The 19,634-nt window shown below is 36.9% G+C and overlaps 1 protein-coding gene and 8 non-coding genes across 9 annotated transcripts in view; 8 read left to right on the top strand and 1 right to left on the bottom strand.

The window, feature by feature from the left end:
• LOC6043009 (zinc finger protein ZFAT) overlaps positions 1-19,634 on the bottom strand; it is a 155,230-nt gene that overhangs the window by 73,928 nt on the left and 61,668 nt on the right.
• On the top strand, positions 2,749-2,820 carry Trnam-cau. The gene has a single exon. It is a non-coding gene; the product is annotated as a tRNA-Met (tRNA).
• Trnaa-agc lies at positions 3,238-3,310 on the top strand. The gene has a single exon. It is a non-coding gene; the product is annotated as a tRNA-Ala (tRNA).
• On the top strand, positions 3,472-3,544 carry Trnaa-agc. Its single transcript has one exon. It is a non-coding gene; the product is annotated as a tRNA-Ala (tRNA).
• Positions 3,941-4,013, top strand: Trnaa-agc. Its single transcript has one exon. It is a non-coding gene; the product is annotated as a tRNA-Ala (tRNA).
• Positions 4,174-4,246, top strand: Trnaa-ugc. The gene has a single exon. It is a non-coding gene; the product is annotated as a tRNA-Ala (tRNA).
• Trnaa-ugc lies at positions 4,784-4,856 on the top strand. The gene has a single exon. It is a non-coding gene; the product is annotated as a tRNA-Ala (tRNA).
• Positions 4,927-4,999, top strand: Trnaa-agc. Its single transcript has one exon. It is a non-coding gene; the product is annotated as a tRNA-Ala (tRNA).
• Trnaa-ugc lies at positions 5,305-5,377 on the top strand. The gene has a single exon. It is a non-coding gene; the product is annotated as a tRNA-Ala (tRNA).

The following is a 19,634-nucleotide window of genomic DNA, read 5'->3' as shown; positions in this document are numbered from 1 at the left end:
TTGTATGGAAAATTGATTCGCTTTGCGCAAAGTGAGGACTAAACCAATCGTTCCCAAACTTTGGGGAGTTGTTTAGGACCCCAAAAGGAACTAAAATAATGCTGTGCTGGAAAATCGATTTTGATATTACACCCTATTGCCCATACATATTTTTTTTGTGTGAAACGTGGACAATCGCAAAACTTATCCCTCTTAAAGTGTCCACGTGGTTTATGGATGGCCCCAATCGTAAGTTAATATGTTGAACTGTTTTATCTAATTTGATTTTTGAGTACTTATTAGAATTTTATGTGAAATAAAATTGTGTTTTAAAAACTGAATCATCTGTAAGCTTAAAATGAAATTGTAAAATTTGACTAAAAAGTGAATTACATGAAATCCTCATTAAATTTCATACAAGCGATTAGCAAAAATCATCGAGTGTCACGTTGAAGATTTTTCCAATGAAATCACCTTGCTTTCCTCAAATATCTCGTGTCGTCAAAAGCTTCTAATACACACGCAGCAAAACTTATCAGATGATTGCAAAACAATAAAATTTTCCCAGCGGTCTTCTAAATCTTCACGTGTGTCCTCGTCCTCATCGGAGCGCAAAACCCCGTTGTGTTCCGGTCAGTTGGCCACAACGCTGGTGGTGCGTTTTTTGCATGTTGTCCAAAACTGCACCAAGACCGGGCCCCGACAACTGTTGGAGCTACTCTGCACAAGATCTAGATGAGAGATCTGAGTCGAGTTTTTGACCGACTCTTCTCGGGAGTACTTTGCGTGCATCCGCACTCGTCACCGGACTGCACACAGAAGGTCCCCACGGTGACCGCACGGTACGTGTCCTCGTTCTGGAGAATCGCGCCAAGAGTGTTTGCGGACAAGATTTAACGGGGGTCCGGTAACGAGGTTCCGAACTTACTGCTACGCACCACGGAGTACTACACGGTATGCTTGCGGTCAACAGCTTTTTCAGCATCAGTGTGTGTTCCTCTGTTCTAGAGAAAAGGCCCCCTCCCCATTAGGGGACGGACTCACGTCTGACTATCTGTGCAGAGTTGGCCCCGTCCACATCGGCTCGCTAAAAACGCCGGAAGGCCGGAAAACTCGTCGTCATTGTATCCACGGGGTGGTCGGTTGCCAACACCATAAACACGCTATTCCGGGGTTCTGCGACTACCCTGGAAGACCGTGTTTGGAGCAGATTCGGAGGAGTTTTCGCAGCCACCGCCGTTTCCAGTAATAAATATATGATATAACAATTGCTTTTTAAAGTACTCTAATAACTTGCCCTGATTTAATGTTCCGCGCTTCAAATTCCTGCGGTTATTAGCCGCAATACCACAAATGACACACCCCAACCAGCGGCGGTCGTGGAAGATTTTGGCGCGTTCTACCTTGGCGAGACGTTCACGTGACGATGCTGTTGCTATCGGGACGAGACGACAATGGCATATGAGGACACCCGGAAGAGGCTCGCATATCCGGCGGAAGGGGGCGCTTGTTACGTTGTAGGCGCGAGCAACTAGCTAAAGGTATTATGAGCATGTGAACTTGGTGTCGTGAGTACGTGGATAATTAGGACAAGAAAACAACGATTGAAGAATTCTGCAAATAAGCGTTGAATGCCGTGATGGCAATAGATACGCTTGATTTTTCAAAATGATTTAATACCTTTTTAAAACAAAATTTACAACTTTATTCATTCGCAGAAAATTCACTATTAATCGATTGGAGCGAGTTCAGGGAGCCCAAATCTATCATACCTTAACGAAACTGAATCGTTAACTTACATCAACTTCAAAATGTCGAGTTGTGTAATCTGAATTTTATTTAAAACAAATCTCTTTATTTTTTTGAATCTTGTTTTCAGAAAACATTTGAATTTTTTAAGCGACAAGCTATTTCATTTTGAACTCTGTCACTAGAACAAGCGATATCAACCAGCCTAATAAACGTCATCCCAACATTTCATATTTATAACACGCCCGTACGCCTTTTTGGCAATGAGCTGCACTAGCTTGCTTACCGCGAGTTCGAAGGACTTTGGAAACAGTTCTGCTTCCAACCTAAGCGTTGTTGCGTGTGAAACCTACCGCCAAGGGGGCAGAGTAGTTGGGGGTGGTAAATTCCCATATTAACGCGTTGCGTTCCACGTGTGTTTAGCCCAAAGATAAATGGTATTCCCTCGGTCCTCGTTTTACCCCTTTGAACGCGTAGCCGAGGTTGGATTCTGGGGGTTGAAAATTTTGCGTTGCTGAAGCCTCTTCTCGGCTGCCATACAACAAAGTCACCAAGTTTGGAGTGACCAAGTGCGACACCGCAAGAACGAAGCTGCGTTTCGTGACGATACCAACTCTGTTTGGAAGTTTGCGAACAGAAGTGTGTGCCAACAACTCTGCTCCAACGACGATGCCTTCAACGGTGAGGACTACCGGTCTGTAGGCCGTTGTTTATGTTTGTAGACCAAACTCACACTTTTCGCATCTCCCTAGACTGCACCAAGGGGTACATTGGAGTGAAACGGATCTTCAAATTGGAAATGATTAACTTCCATCAAGCCGAAGTTTCCAATCAGACCAACTCGGCTTTCGTTAAATTTTTGTGCCTTTCACTTTCGTCTTACCTTTTTATAGTTTACGACTGTGTCTCAGCCTTTCGTTTTGGTCCCCTTCAAAATGTGCCAAAAATGTTTACCTGATGTCCTTGCCGTGGCACGAAGCTTGAAACATGCTCGAATGCCAGTAAAATGAATGTACATGAAGCAGAGTGGCGCAGTGGAAGCGTGCTGGGCCCATAACCCAGAGGTCCGTAGATCGAAACTACGCTCTGCTATCTGATTTTTTACATATATGATATTTAGATTATTGATATGAGTTAATAAAAAACAACTGAATTAAGTTCTCTTCATATCATGGTAGAGTCAAACTTTTTATTTTGTGATGTAAATGTAACCGTTGTATGCAATGGATTCATTGTTGATAAACAAATTTCGTCTTCTTTTTATCATGTAATCAGAAGCAATCAGAGTAGAGTTTGTTATAATTCATTATTCAGTTTCTGTTATCATGATATCACACAAAAAAAGTAAAACGCCCGCAAGCAACCCATGCCCGATACTTTTATTTGAACAACTGGTTTCTTTTAATTTCGCTCATAAATCCACTTTGAGTTCGTTTCACGCCGTTTGTCTGCCACTTTTCAAACACTACTGTGATACGTTTGGGTTGATATTGATTATCTCATACAAGAGGGGATGTAGCTCAGATGGTAGAGCGCTCGCTTAGCATGTGAGAGGTACGGGGATCGATGCCCCGCATCTCCAAAAAGTTTTTTTTCTATTTTGTTTTGTTTATTCACACGTGGATGAGTTTGAGTTTAGTAGAAAATAAAAAGCTAATATAATCAAAGTGAATTTATAATATTTTTGATGTATTTAACTGCTAACATCAAACAATGTACAGCTCTGCATTACCGATTGTAGGGGGGGATGTAGCTCAGATGGTAGAGCGCTCGCTTAGCATGTGAGAGGTACGGGGATCGATGCCCCGCATCTCCAAGAAGTTTTTTTTCTATTTTGTTTTGTTTATTCACGCGTGGATGAGTTTGAGTTTAGTAGAAAATAAAAAGCTAATATAATCAAAGTGAATTTATAATATTTTTGATGTATTTAACTGCTAACATCAAACAATGTACAGCTCTGCATTACCGATTGTAGGGGGGATGTAGCTCAGATGGTAGGGCGCTCGCTTAGCATGTGAGAGGTACGGGGATCGATGCCCCGCATCTCCAAGAAGTTTTTTTTTTCTATTTTGTTTTGTTTATTCACGCGTGGAAGAGTTTGAGTTTAGTAGAAAATAAAAAGCTAATATAATCAAAGTGAATTTATAATATTTTTGATGTATTTAACTGCTAACATCAAACAATGTACAGCTCTGCATTACCGATTGTAGGGGGGGATGTAGCTCAGATGGTAGAGCGCTCGCTTAGCATGTGAGAGGTACGGGGATCGATGCCCCGCATCTCCAAGAAGTTTTTTTTCTATTTTGTTTTGTTTATTCACGCGTGGATGAGTTTGAGTTTAGTAGAAAATAAAAAGCTAATATAATCAAAGTGAATTTATAATATTTTTGATGTATTTAACTGCTAACATCAAACAATGTACAGTTCTGCATTACCGATTGTAAGGGGGATGTAGCTCAGATGGTAGAGCGCTCGCTTTGCATGTGAGAGGTACGGGGATCGATGCCCCGCATCTCCAAGTAGTTTTTTTCATTGTCTTACCTAATTAACAGCAAATAATGTACAACTCTGCATTACCGATTGTAAGGGGGATGTAGCTCAGATGGTAGAACGCTCGCTTAGCATGTGAGAGGTACGGGGATCGATGCCCCGCATCTCCAAGAAGTTTTTTTCTATTTTGTTTTGTTTATTCACGCGTCGATGAGTTTGAGTTTAGTAGAAAATAAAAAGCTAATATAATCAAAGTGAATTTATAATATTTTTGATGTATTTAACTGCTAACATCAAACAATGAACAGCTCTGCATTACCGATTGTAAGGGGGATGTAGCTCAGATAGTAGAGCGCTCGCTTAGCATGTGAGAGGTACGGGGATCGATGCCCCGCATCTCCAAGAAGTTTTTTTTTTCTATTTTGTTTTGTTTATTCACGCGTGGATGAGTATGAGTTTAGTAGAAAATAAAAAGCTAATATAATCAAAGTGAATTTATAATATTTTTGATGTATTTAACTGCTAACATCAAACAATGTACAGCTCTGCATTACCGATTGTAGGGGGGGATGTAGCTCAGATGGTAGAGCGCTCGCTTTGCATGTGAGAGGTACGGGGATCGATGCCCCGCATCTCCATGAATTATTTTTTAAATTATTTACTTAATTAACAGCAAATAATGTACAGCTCTGCATTACAGATTGTAAGGGGGATGTAGCTCAGATGGTAGAGCGCTCGCTTAGCATGTGAGAGGTACGGGGATCGATGCCCCGCATCTCCAAGAAGTTTTTTTTTTCTATTTTGTTTTGTTTATTAACGCGTAGATGAGTTTGAGTTTAGCAGAAAATAAAAAGCTAATATAATCAAAGTGAATTTATAATATTTTTGATGTATTTAACTGCTAACATCAAACAATGTACAGCTCTGCATTACCGATTGTAAGGGGAATATAGCTCAGATGGTAGAGCGCTCGCTTAGCATGTGAGAGGTACGGGGATCGATGCCCCGCATCTCCATGAATTATTTTTTAAATTATTTACTTAATTAACAGCAAATAATGTGCAGCTCTGCATTACCGATTGTAAGGGGGATGTAGCTCAGATGGTAGAGCGCTCGCTTTGCATGTGAGAGGTACGGGGATCGATGCCCCGCATCTCCAAACATATGTTTTTAAACAATTCAGCCAAATTGTCCCTCTAGCCCAGAGGCTAAAATGCCTCATCGCGCCAACTTCGCCGTCACGCTCCCATCTCTCACAAGTCGGTTGTATATGAAGTCGGTCCACCTCATCATCATCATCATACGGAGGGGGGAGGGGTTCGAGTTTTGCATACACGTGAGCCTGTTGTTCTGCAACATCACAACAACTCTGTGCGGCTTAGGTTTAGCGTTTTCCCCGAGTGCGTGTGGAGTACTTACATCGAGTGCGGAGGGAGATTGTTGGCAATTTTCGCTATTTTACAGTAGATTTAAGTTAACACACACCGGAGAATGCCTATTTCCTCACAGCAATCATCATCATAACTTTGCGGCGGTACCAGGGCCTCGGGTCGGAACTGGGTCTACCGTCAGCAGCTTTGGAACTCCAAGGTACACAGCGACGACGACGACGAGGCCGTTGAGAGACTTGAGAAGAATAGACGAAAGGTCCTCACCTAGGCCAGAGACACTGTGCAGAGCAGAGTGGTGTTGTACCACCGTTTTGTGTGATGATCTCTGCAGAAGCCCCGGCAGCGAATTACGGCGTTACGACGACGTAGCATTGCTGGTTTGCGTACGTACTGAACGTTCAGAGGACACACACACTCTTCTGGGGCGCTGAAATTGGCCAAGTGGAGATGGAATCGGGGTGGATGCCTTGGTGTCTCCTGGTGGCCGTATGTTTTACATGAAGAATACTTTATTCGGCGGTTGCTGGAGCTGGAGTGCCTTGTTTTGCAGTATAGAACAGCAGCAAAATCATTGTTGTTAGCACACGAGACAAGACAAGGTGATGACAAATTGACGATAGCACATTTCGAAATAATGAATAATTTTCGTGTCCCGCGAGATTCATCACTCTTCTTCCGGCCGAGGTGGTTGTGATGCAGTAAACGTCTCTCACTTTTAGCGCAAAAACCACCAAGAATCCTGACGACGGCAGACAACAGAGCGTATTAGGCGTGAGCTAGAAGGATGACTGCGAGCTATTGTGAAAAAGTTAGCAGTCTCATCCAGGGGCGATGATGCGGGCAATTAGCAGCAGTTCTCCTGACTATTCACGGTGATTAATGCTATGCTCTGGAGGCCTGGGGATTCGCGAGAAATTGGGAATGAGGAAGATGGAGTTGATTATAATGCATACACGTGTGATTGCCTGTATGAAGTTGAAGTTGGAGGCAAGATTTATCATTATCCTACCACAAGAAGTATTCATTTCATTTGAAGTTCTTGTAGATAAAAGGACAAACGAAATAATAATTTTAATATTTGTTGAAAGCATATGTTGTACAAGTATACACTGTTGCCTCAGGTCACCAAAAATATTGACCAATGTGACGTAATTTATTTCTCCCATCTTCCCTCTGTCTAAAATACCCTTGAGTAAAAAAAAACATCGTGTTGTTTTTCGTTTGTCTTGAAAATTAACAAAACTTATTTTCCACTAACGGTTCACAGCTTGTGGGGTAAAAACATCGTTCCTTTCAGTTAGCTTCAAATGAGAATCCTGTGCCACCTGATCTGCATAAGACGAGACGAGAAGGGACAGCATAAAAAAAGAGCGCTGAAAATTTAAAAACAAGGACCCATCACGGGGCCTGCGATGACGAGGACAAGGACGAGTGTTGATGAAAGTACGGTCATGGGATATCTTGGTGCTATAGCGTAGCATCGTGGTGAAAATGTTATTAAATCTAGAAAAATGGAAGTATGCCAACAAGAATAAGCAAAAGCATAAAAAAGTTGCAAAAAGCAAAGCAAAGCAATCCACTTTAACGATCCCCGGGTCTTTTGTGGTCTCTGTTGCAAGTTTCTGCTCATTTCTAGGCGTCTGAAGGTTATGTGTGGTGAGTCACGCAAAACTTCTTTTACGCAAATGGACCGACGTTTTGCTTCCCCATCCGATAGAAGGCCAGGCGGATAAGGCGGAAATCGAACCCGCGCCCCATATCAACTTAGGGATCGGCAGCCGAAGCCGCTAACCACCGCGCCACGAGGCCCTAAAAAGTTGCCTTGTAAGTAAAAAAATAACGGTTAGTATTTATTACACTGAAAAGAATAGTGCGATCATAATATCTAAATTTAAAAAGATTACAATATTGTTTTGTCTGCTAATACTCAAAACAACTGATCACACCCAACTGGCAGTCGCATGAAAATATATCAGAAATTGCATGAAATCTGTCCTTATGCATTTTTTGCGATATAGGAGTATGACATTTTTGCCCGTTACCGACAATTATCGACATTAGCGACATTAGCCAACACGCTTTTAATGGTTGAAAGAGCACCAACATATGCTTCTCTTTGGAGTGTTGCTCGGGGACGGGCCAGCATTATATGTATTGGTGAGAACTGCAGATCGCTGAAATTTTTACAAGCGGGCATAAATGATCTACGGGCTTGCTGCAAAAAAATGTTATAAAATGTGTCATTTTCTGCAGCAAATCCAATGTTGCAGATTTTGAGATATATTTTTCCTTTGGGTGCAGAGTTATACATTTTTGAAGTTTTTTTTTGTAAAACTGACCACACTGAAGCATACAAGGTGGATAACTTCCGAAACATAATGTTATTACCCAGTGAGAATTTGACCCAAAGCCTCGAGTCTTTTTAGGCTCGATCTCGAATGCCTTTTTTTAAATTTCAGTGGTAAATTAAGGGTCGCAAGATGATTATATTAAATTAGGAAAAAAAAATTACGATTTGGAAACATTTCAATGTTTACAAATTCTAGAGTTTTTTTTTTAAATGTCCAATAAACCAAATTTCCATTTTTTGCTTTTTGGGTGTTTTTAAAACCGCCTTGAGTCAGGGGTAATAAAATACACTCAAAAAGCAAAAACTCAAATTTTGGTTTATTGGACTTTAAAAAAATCCAGAATTCGAAAACAAATAGTTACAGTATTTCTATCTGTGTAGATATCGTGAGCAGCGCAAATTACCACTTTGGAAAATTAGGGTGTTAATTTTATATAGAATCATAAAATCAAAACTAAAATAAAAAATAAATCGCTTGGTTTAAGGGGTTACATAGATGTAGAATATCACAAAATTTTATATATATACATTTTTTTTAATCACTCCTGAAAGTTTCATGAAGATATATCATGATTAGAGGGTGACGGTTCTCGAGATTTTCAATTTCCCGGGAATCGAGAGTTGAATTTGGCCATTTCCCGGGAATTCCCGGGACCCGGGAGTTTTTTTTACTATGCCAATAGTGGCAAAATTTAAAAAAGAAAAGTAATAAATTTGTTATTTATTCGTTAAATTAAGTATACTCATAATTTTTAGGAACTATACATTTTACTATAATTGTTTTAAAATGTTTATGAATCATAATTCGCAATGAGTGACTTTTCAAATTTTGCACAAACTTGTTCCATGAACTTCTTATTATTATAATTTCCCAGTATCGAGATTTTTGCAATATGATAAAGAGCGACTCAAAACAACAATTTAATATTTTTTTCATCCTTTTTAAGGTCAACTGTAAATTTTAATTGAAGATATATTTACAGTTATCAGGAAAACCGGAGTATTCACAATTGGCGAACCTTAACTTTACAAAGATTACCGCTCCAGAGTTTAATATTGAGGTTGACGTGAAACATAAAATTACATCGCTTTGACATCGAAAAAGATTACCTTGAAAATTAACTTAGGTACTTAGAATTTAAAAAAAAATAAGGATTGCTATGCTCGAGAGAAGATATGGAATTTGAACTTAACTTGAAAAAGCTTTTACCTCTTAAAAATAATAAATAAAAATAATATTTCTAGAGTTTTTCATAACGCCCTATAAACACTCTGGATTTATAAAAAAGAAAACATTAAATTTCATTTCTGGGGTGTAACTGCTGAGTATGTTTTAAGGTAAATTTTGGGGTCCACATTTTTTTGGCTTCTCTCGATTATAGTTATTGGAATTTTTGACAAGTTAAAATTTAAAAAATAAAAAAATATGAATAGGAAGATTAGAGAAGCATTGGTTAAATTGAATTTGAACATCGAACATTAAACGTCCAATGTTCCAAACAATTTTGAATTTTTCAAATAATTCTTGATTAGTTTATATAATTTTGCTTCAATATTTATAAGTTAAAAATTTCCCGGGAGTCTCGACCGAATTTCCCGGGAATCGAGAGGTCCAAAAATGGTCGATTTCCCGGGATTTTTTTTCCCGGGAATTCCCGCTCGTCACCCTCTAATCATGGTTAAACTGAGCAAGAGACTCAAAATTTGACATACGCAAAGCGGGCTGTCAAACTTTGTTGGCGTTTTTCTCTAAACCCCGAGTTGATTTACGGGTGCCACGATATCTCGAGATGGGTCCAAATTTGAGGTGAAGACTCTCAAGATGTATCCCGTGTGCATGACGAAGCCCAATTTTAAAAATTTGTTTTTTTTTTTTTATAAAATACAAAAATAAAACCTAATGGTTTTTATTAATATGTAGAATTTTTTTTTTGTTTTTGTAAAATAAAGTTTTTAAAAATCGAGCTTCGTCATGCACACGGAATCGGTTTAACGGGTCTTCACCAAAATTTTGAGCCGATTTGGTCAAGACAGTATAAAGATATCGTGGCGCCCGTTTTTGAAACTGCTTTCTTGAAATTACTTTATCTCAGCAATGATGCAACCAAATATCTTTAAATTTGTTTTGTTAGTAGGTGAAAATGTATATTTTAATGCCCTGAAACCAGAATTTAAAAAAAAGTTTAAGTGTGTGCTCATCCTAACCTCCGACTTTTTAGTCGATATACATGTATGTAACACCTTAAATAAATTAATACCGTTAAACCATAGTGACATTGATTAGATTTCTATGTCTAATTTCATATTTCTGATTTAAAAAAATACTTGTAATGGGTTTGAATAAACATGAATAATAACATGTTTTTCCAAAAGAGTTTTTTTCATCAAAAATTTAAAGTGTTTTATAATCATTTTCACATCAAGTGGACCCCACTTACAATTTTTTCACACTTTAAACTTCTAATAAACAGTTGTTCAAGTCTCCTAAACGTGTGTTTGATTATCCGCCATGCCCAACACTTCATAATTTTCCAATAATATGTAAAACTTTATACTATTTTTTCGTTTCTTTGAGTAAATTATCACAAAAGAAAACTAAAATGCACTTCTTTTTCAATTTGAACTTACATGACACTTTGGAAGAATAAAAAAAATCTTTGTTATCACCTCATAGATTGAACCATCTGTTTTTATTTGAAAAATGCAATTAATAATTGACCTGACGCAAAAATTAAAAAAAAATATGTAAAATATATTTGATGATATTGTTTTTTTTCTTGAAAAATATATTATTTTGAAATATATTTAAGAGCGAGTTTTTCACCGATGTGAAACAGGTCGTATCGAGGTGCTCCGATTTGGATGAAACTTTCAGGGTTTGTTTGTCTATACATGAGATGAACTTATGCCAAATATGAGCCCTCTACGACAAAGGAAGGAAATTGAGAGATGAAAAATCTTGCTCGCATTTCCGTAAAACTTCAAACATGATTCGAACCCCTTCAAAATGTGCTATAGACATCCAGGATTGGTTTGACATAGCTTTTGCAAATTACTGTTGAAAATTGATTTTTTAAAGCCTTAGGCAACAGCCTTACTGATCAAATTAGAATTTCATGGACTATAAGCCTAATTAGCTTTTGTTGCAGTTTTCTCATAGAACTAGAACAAACATTTTTAGTCTGCCCTGTAGGCCGCCATAGCACTGTCTCAATTTTGGGAATCCTCAGAAAATTTTACATTAGATTGAGGTGTTGGAATTTTTGATTGATTGCCATTTAAATTAATTAAAATATTATTTAAAATTTTGTCGGATTAAGGGTAAAACAAGTTTTCTTCTTTGACGTATTGATCATTAAATTCTAATGTTTTATTTAATTTTTTTAAATCAAAATTACACAATACTTCAAACTTACGTGAAATTGAGTTCCGGATTGAGAAAGTGTCTTCTTGGCCTACAGGGCAAAACTAACGTTTGTTAAAAATCGTTCTATGAATCTTCCTCGGCTTATAGTCTTAATTCCTATGAAGTATGGGTGTTGAACTGTTGCTAAAAATATTAAGTTTTAAAATCCATTTTCATTGACAATTTAAAACAACAAGACTAACAATCCTGACCTGAAAGAGACTTTTCAGAGCTGCATATGAGACAGTTGGACTCATGGTAATGCCACACTGTATGAGTTCATCTCAATAGACAAACAAACGCTGAAAGTTTCATCCAAATCGGAGCACCTCGATACGACCTCTAGAACAAACCGAGCAGAATCTACAAATACTGCCTCTTAATCGTGCTTTTTGTTACTATATCAAATTTCAATATCATTTGCACAGAAATGATAATCGAAATTGAACCTTATGATAAATATAGTTGTTATTGCACCTTATGCATATTTAACAGCATGCCTGTGTGATATAGGTATTATTCAACAAATTCATATTACATAAACTACAGTCATCCCACATATTCGGAACATCCACAAATTCGGAACACTTTTATGATAATTTGTCAATAGCATTCCAAAAGTAGCTTTTCAGTCGACCTTACTATTTTTAGAACCTTTTTTTGGACATTATCTTGCTCTTTCACTAGTAAAAGTAGTACTTGTTGAACAAAAAACTTCATTCCAATACTATTTTGTCCACTGCCTCCAAATGTCCTGTTTCATAATTGTGGGATGTTATTGTGCCTTCCACAATTGTGGAACACCTGAATTAAACTGATATTTTAACAAAAAAAGTTATTAAACCATGTATAAAACATCACTAAGCTTGAGTTTCATTGGTTTCAGTGTGTGAAATTATTATTTGGTAATAAATATGTTCTCCTGGAGAGATCCAAAGTTTATTTACATTCGTAAGAAAAAAATGTTCTGAATTTGTGGATTTCAAGGGTCAAAGTAATTCTTCAAAAACTTCATATAAAATTTAAAATTTGCAGATGTTCAATACAACATTTGAAAGATCGCAAGAAAAGCTTTCAAATGAAGGTAAAAAAGAATCATTAAGTTCAATTATCGATTTGCTATGATTTTTTGAACATTGGCCAATCTGGAAACCGTTCCGAATATGTGGGATGACTGTATAATTACAAATCATTTTCAATAAACACATTTAAAAAGCAACATTTAGAAAATTCTAAGAGATGTGGGTTAGCAAATTAAAAAAGCGTCAACATTCGAAGCATTTCAAATTGTCAAACAAATGCGTTGAATAAAAAAATCTGCGGATTCCACCTTTGCCGACCAAAAACGCACCAGATCCACAAAATCTATAATTTTAACTGTCCTTAATTATCTATTTGGGGTTTTATTTATATCATCGCTTTTTGTTTCATTTCAATTATTTCGGTGTGAAGTTACTATCCTAAGCTGAGATGCGGACTACAACTTTGTTTCATGGTTCTTAGTGAAAATTTGCATTTTTTGCAGATTTGTTTTAATTTTTCAGAGTGACATTCAAAATTTGTGATAAAAATTCATGCCTTCCAGCTTTAATTTCCTTTGTTGTAATTAAACAGCAATTCCATTTGAAAAGAGCCTAAACCGAAAAAAAAGTTCTCCAATCGGGCTAAATTTTTTTCTGGGGGTTCCTCGGCCAAAATAATTAGACCCGTATTTTTTTGTTTGGCCATTAGGGTGACCTACATCGTGCTAGGGTGGTTCGAAAAATGGTCATTTTTCGCAAAAACCACTTTTTTCTAAAAATCATATCTCCGCGCCATTTCATCCGATTTTAGCTGTCTTAGATGCAAAAGAAAGGTGATGAGTTTGGCTATTTGTTAAAAATAGTAAAAAGTTCCAAAAATCTAGTTTAACTATTGAAAAAGTCGTATGAAAACTTAAAATGGCGTTTTGACCGTGTCTGGACCAAAGAGCCTATGTCTGAAAATATTTTTATCGGATTCCTCGGAAAATTTCACATAACATATCAAAAAATTGGCGATGTCGAACCGTACGTTTTGAAGATACGATTTTTGAAAATAAAACTGCGTTTTTCGACGCGCCACGCGCAAAAACGGGAAAATGACGAAATCGGCAAAAAATCAACTTTTTTCACTAAAACTGCGATAACTTTAAAATTTCAGCGATGACCTATAGATGTTTGGGTATCAAAATTTTTGTAATTGAAAGACGCAACTTTTGGTACCATAACATCTATAGGTCATCGCTGAAATTTTAAAGTTATCGCAGTTTTAGTGGAAAAAGTTGATTTTTTGCCGATTTCGTCATTTTCCCGTTTTTGCGCGTGGCGCGTCGAAAAACGCAGTTTTTTTTTTCAAAAAATCATATCTCGGAAACGTACGGTTCGACATCGCCAATTTTTTGATATGTTATGTGAAATTTTCCGAGGAATCCGATAAAAATATTTTCAGACATAGGCTCTTTGGTCCAGGCACGGTCAAAACGCCATTTTAAGTTTTCATACGACTTTTTCAATAGTTAAGCTAGATTTTTGGAACTTTTTACTATTTTTAACAAATAGCCAAACTCATCACCTTTCTTTTGCGTCTAAGACAACTAAAATCGGATGAAATGGCGCGGAGATATGATTTTTAGAAAAAAGTGGTTTTTGCGAAAAATGACGAAAATTGCCATTTTTCGAACCACCCTAGCACGATGTAGGCCACCCGAATGGCCAAACAAAAAAATACGGGTCTAATTATTTTGGCCAAGGAACCCCCAGAAAAATTTTGAGCCCGATCGGAAAACTTTTTTTTTTGTTTAGGCTCTTTTCAAATGGAATTGCTGTAAAGCAACTTATTTGCATATTCATCCCAACCTCCTCCCAATTTCCACCATGCTCGTGTCGTAATTTCATCCCTCGCCTTCCCCATCTCTCCTTCCTTTACATTCAACCCACCCGACTGCCACGTCAGATCTCATCACCACCGCCATCAACAAAACAAGGACTCCTCTCGGTGAGGAAGATGTTTCACCGCGAAGGGAGTGTTTGTATAATGTACAAACGCTGTTTGCTGTGAGTTTCAGTTTTTTTTTCGAGTTGTTTTTCATCCTTTTGCCACATGGCTTTCTCCGCGGACGGGGTGAAAAAGGATGAGATTCCGTACATAGAGCACACACAGCGCGTTCAAGGATGTGCTGGAAAAAATCATCAAGACCCATCAGCACAGCAGTGAGTTTGCAGATGAAAGGATGTCGGTGTCAGGTTGAAGGAATCAAGCGAGAGAAAAAAGGTGCAAACAGCACAACGGTGTTGGAGAATTTTCCCTTAAAAGGTTTGTTGTATTGGTGAAAAGGACCTGAGAGATGATAACATGGAGCATAAAGGTGCGTAATAGCGTCCCAGTCGTCAAGTCGACTAGCGCAGCCGACAGACACGCGATCGATTAGACGTCGCCGTCGCTCGTCAGGAAGTTGGCGAGGAAAAAGTGCGGGGGAAGACCAGGACTTTTCCTCTGATGATGGTATGATTTCTTTCGGCACCCATACAGAGAGGAGGCGCGCCGCTGCTCGTCACGCCATCGTGGTTGTCGTCGAGGCACGTATTTGTTAGGGCTGTATTCTGATGGGAAAATTTGTGAAGCCATGTGTGCGAGGGCGTTTGTTTATAAGAGCAATGGAAATACTTTACGTAAACCCAATTTATAAGGATCACCTGGCGATGCAGAGTTTGGCAGGGATGTTGTGGCAGAGTGGAGGAAGGGAAGTTTATGCGAATTAAGATATGAATGAAAAGTTGGAAGTTTTTCTTTGGAATACAAGTTTACGATTTTTTGAACCAGTAGGTATAGCTGTTTTTCGGACTATTAAAGCGAAACGTACGAAGCCTTAGTATCAAATGTAAAGATTTTTTCCAGAAATTCTGATTACCACTTTCGATTGTGAGCAGAGTCATAATGCAAGCAATTTGTTCGTTTCATACATAGGTAGCCAATTTATTCAATGTTTATATAACCCTCACTTAAAACATGTTCCAAAAATCAGGGGGCAGTTTCATTTTTATAAAGCAGTTGAAATGTTTAATGAATTAAGAGAAACAACGGAAATATTCAAGAGCCTGTTCAACAATTGCTTTCAATTATGCAAATATGTTGGCCCTTTTATTATTTTGAAACTTTTGCTAGGCTAACGCTAAAATTTTAATGTTTTATATTTACATTAATCGTTTAAATAGCCAGATTTCAAAATTGTGACATTTCTCAAAAAATGACAGCTGTCCATACAAAAAGGTTGTTAAAATAATAAAAATCTAATCTAATCACAAGACTTTCCAGCATGCTTTCATCGGACTGGCTTACATATTTTCGAAAAAAATCTCGTTTTTAGATATGTTTTAAACGGTTAAAATTCATTTCACAGTGCTGTAATTTTTATCGAATCATCAATTTGAAAAATCGTGGAAAAAGCCTTAAAATTTTATTTTGACTTTATTTTTAATGTAAAATAAAATTTGCAATCGCAAAAAGGCTTACATAAGATTTGATATCGTGCACCTTTTTAGTGCTAAATCCAATAAAAAATTATTTTTTTGTTGATACAGTCCAGACTCTGATTTTCCGAAGGCCTTGGCAAGATTCATTTTTGATTGTTGAGATTTAGTATGACCCCTAAACTACTCTAAAGTGATTTAGAATTTTTGAATCCAAGATGGCGACCAAAATGGCGGTGATGAAATATTGAAAAAAAATGCATTTTTTAATTTTACAGACAATCTTTCATTTAAATTCGACTGAAATGGGGTCGCAGAACTCGAATTTAAAGTTAAAAGCAAGAAAATGAAAAAATATGAATTTTTGCTTGTTTGTAATTCGATTATTCGAAGTCCTGGAACGACGCAGCATTTTTGCAATCTATTTAAAGCAATTTGTAGGTTTTGTTCATATCTGATTAAAGCTAATTTATTATCCAGGTTACTACCATCCACTGAACTACACTGAAAAAAATATTCTGTTTTCAGTTATGAGAAATGACTTATATCTGTAAGCCCATACTTCCAATTGAAATGCAATCAAAGACAAAATAAATAAAAAATATTCACGAGACTGAAAAATCAAGTTTGTCATATAGAAATTGTCAAAAACCATAAAAAAAATTTCATTTTTATTTGCAAAATCGCTGTAACATCTCAAGGATTGTACTTAGGACAGTGGTCAATATGGAGACTTTTATGTAAAATTGTCGGAGAATCGATTCTCGTATTCGGTATTTCAAAATTTTGACGTTTAGGGCACTTAAAAAACAGTTTCAGTAAATGATTATTGGTTTTTTTTAGTTGAGTTGTTCGATCCTGCATTTTTCGTGAGTCTTTTTGTAACATCAGAGGATATTTTTACAAAAAATAGAAAGAAAAAAAATCAGGAGCACACCTTCAAATTTAACGTTTAAAAGTGGCGTGTTTTTTTCTTTCAGTGTATTTTTATCGAAAAGCCCGTCAAATTTCCTACAAGTTTGTCTTTGACCACTTTTTGATACAACGGCTTCGAGATACAGCAATATTTAAATAACGAAATACAAAAATAATTTAAAACACTTACGCACTTCTCAAATGTCATTATCGAGTGAAACTGGCTCCATATTGGGTAATTCTCCGCCAACTCACACAGCAGTTGCCCCGACCCCTCTTCGATTTGCGTGAAACTTTATCTTAAGGGGTAACTTTTGTCTCTGATCACGAATCCGAGGTCCGTTTTTTGATATCTCGTGACGGAGGGGCGGTACGACCCCTTCCATTTTTGAACATGCGAAAAAAGAGATGTTTTTCAATAATTTGCAGCCTGAAACGGTGATGAGATAGAAATTTGGTGTCAAAGGGGCTTTTATGTAAAATTAGACGCCCGATTTGATGGCGTAATCAGAACTTCGAAAAAACGTATTTTTCATCAAAAAACAAAAACACTAAAAAAGTTTTAAAAATTCTCACATTTTCTGTTACTTGACTTTAAAAATTTTTGGAACATGTCATTTTATGGGAAATTTAATGTACTTTTTGAATCTACATTGACCCAGAAGGGTCATTTTTTCATTTAAACAAAAATTTTCATTTTAAAATTTCGTGTTTTTTCTAACTTTGCAGGGTTATTTTTTAGAGTTTAACAATGTTCTACAAAGTTGTAGAGCTGACAATTACAAAATTTTTGATTTATAGACATAAGGGGTTTGCTTATAGACATCACGAGTTATCGCGATTTTACGACAATTTTTTTTGAAAAAGTTACTTTTTGCGTTTCTATTTGTTTCGTCGTCCGTGTCTGTCGCGGGTGACCATGAACGGCCATAATCAACGACGACCAACATTTTCTGAACTTTTTTTTTGGTAAAATCGCAATAACTCGTGATGTTTCTAAGCAAACCCCTTATGTCTATAAATTAAAATTTTTGTAATTGTCTGCTCTACAACTTTGTAGAACATTGTTACACTCTAAAAAATAACCCTGCAAAAGTAGAAAAAACACGAAATTTTAAAATGAAAAATTTTGTTCTAAACGAAAAAATTACCCTTCTGGGTCAATGTAGATTCAAAAAGTACATTAAATTTCCCATAAAATGACATGTTCCAATTTTTTTCACAGTCGAGTAACGGAAAGTGGGAGAGTTTTTAAAACTTTTTTAGTGTTTTTTTCGATGAAAAATACGTTTTTTCGGAATTCTGAGTACGCCATCAAATCGGGCGTCTTATTTTACATAAAAGTCCCTTTGACACCAAATTTCTATCTCATCACCGTTTCAGGCTGCAAATTATTGAAAAACACCTCTTTTTTCGCATGTTCAAAAATGGAAGGGGTCGTACCGCCCCTCCGTCACGAGATATCAAAAAACGGACCTCGGATTCGTGATCAGGGACAAAAGTTACCCCTTAGGACAAAGTTTCACGCAAATCGAAAAGGGGTCGGGGCAACTTTTCCCGATTTCGTGTAAGTTGGTAGAGAATTACCCTATTCTCAAAACTGACTTACATAAGCGTAGGATAACATATCGAGAAAAAAGTACCTAAAAAATCCTATTTTGGGCTGGAATTGCTCTAAAGTGACTTTAACCTTTACATGATCATTTGTGCACAATTCAAAAATAGCGAGATTTGCGAAAATTGGCATCACTTTCAAATGATATTAGATCAACTTTTGCCATAGCTCAAAAGATGGAATTAATTTATCTTAAAAATGAGACATTAAAAAAAGGAAAATTTGAATTAAAAAAGGATAATTTATTTAGAGTGTATTTTTTTTAAGAAGTTTTTCTTTTTCCGAAGAAACCATGTCGATCAGAAAATTTGTTCTTAAGAGATAGCATTTTCAGCTTTCATAAATCACGAATTTTATTCAGAATTCATATGGAACTAAGTGACGAATGACCTCTCTAGGCTAAAGTCACGTAAATAAAATAAACAACAACATATGGAATTCTGGAGCCGAGGTAAAAGTTTGTTTTTGTTTTTACTGAAAAGGTGAGAATTTGCGGAGCATAATTTTAATGAAAGGGTATTACACTAGTACTATCGTGAACTTGAGCGAATCGCGTCTTGAGTCTGTATTTAAAAGCTTCATTAATGTAGTTTTTTTGTATCTGTTCTAACCGAATTTGAACAAAAATATCAAAATAAACCTCAAGAACCTGTCTAAAACAGCTGTCCCAATTAATCTCATGTGTCCCCATTCGCCTCAAATGATGGTACAGTTGTCTTAAAATCATTTTTATTCAAAAACTCGAAGCTTCAGCGATTTTTTTGCGAAAGCTTAAGCTACACACAGCTTTTTCTGTGTATTTGAATTTTGCTAAAAGTTTGTGACGTTCCTCAATCAACAACGTTTAAATATTTTATTTAATGGGATTTGCCAGCAGTCTAATTAATCCAATAATTTATAGCGCCTGTCATTCATAATCAAATTTTGATGGTGTCAATGGGCGGTGTGGTGGAAAATTTATGAACCCTTCCTCCCGCTCAAGCACTACATTTGAAGCAGTTCTCGCAGCAAAGTGCCATAAAACCAGCACCATAAAACACTCGCCACACGGCGTGAATCTAGCACCTTTCTACCGGGCATTTTTCGTTCGATTTATCGCATCAAAAGAGGTCTCCTTCAAATGTTTCATGTTTGTGAGTGTGTGCTTTACCCTTTTGTTACGAAAAACCATACGGTTTATCCGATTATAACGTTCTGACGCGATATCTGGCTCTGGTGGTCTACATTCCGGAGCCATAAAATTATATATCTA

Source organism: Culex quinquefasciatus, chromosome 2 (assembly GCF_015732765.1).
Source record: "Culex quinquefasciatus strain JHB chromosome 2, VPISU_Cqui_1.0_pri_paternal, whole genome shotgun sequence".
NCBI lineage: Eukaryota > Metazoa > Arthropoda > Insecta > Diptera > Culicidae > Culex > Culex quinquefasciatus.
The sequence above is the reverse complement of the archived record's forward strand: the minus strand, read 5'-3'. Positions and strand labels throughout refer to the sequence as shown.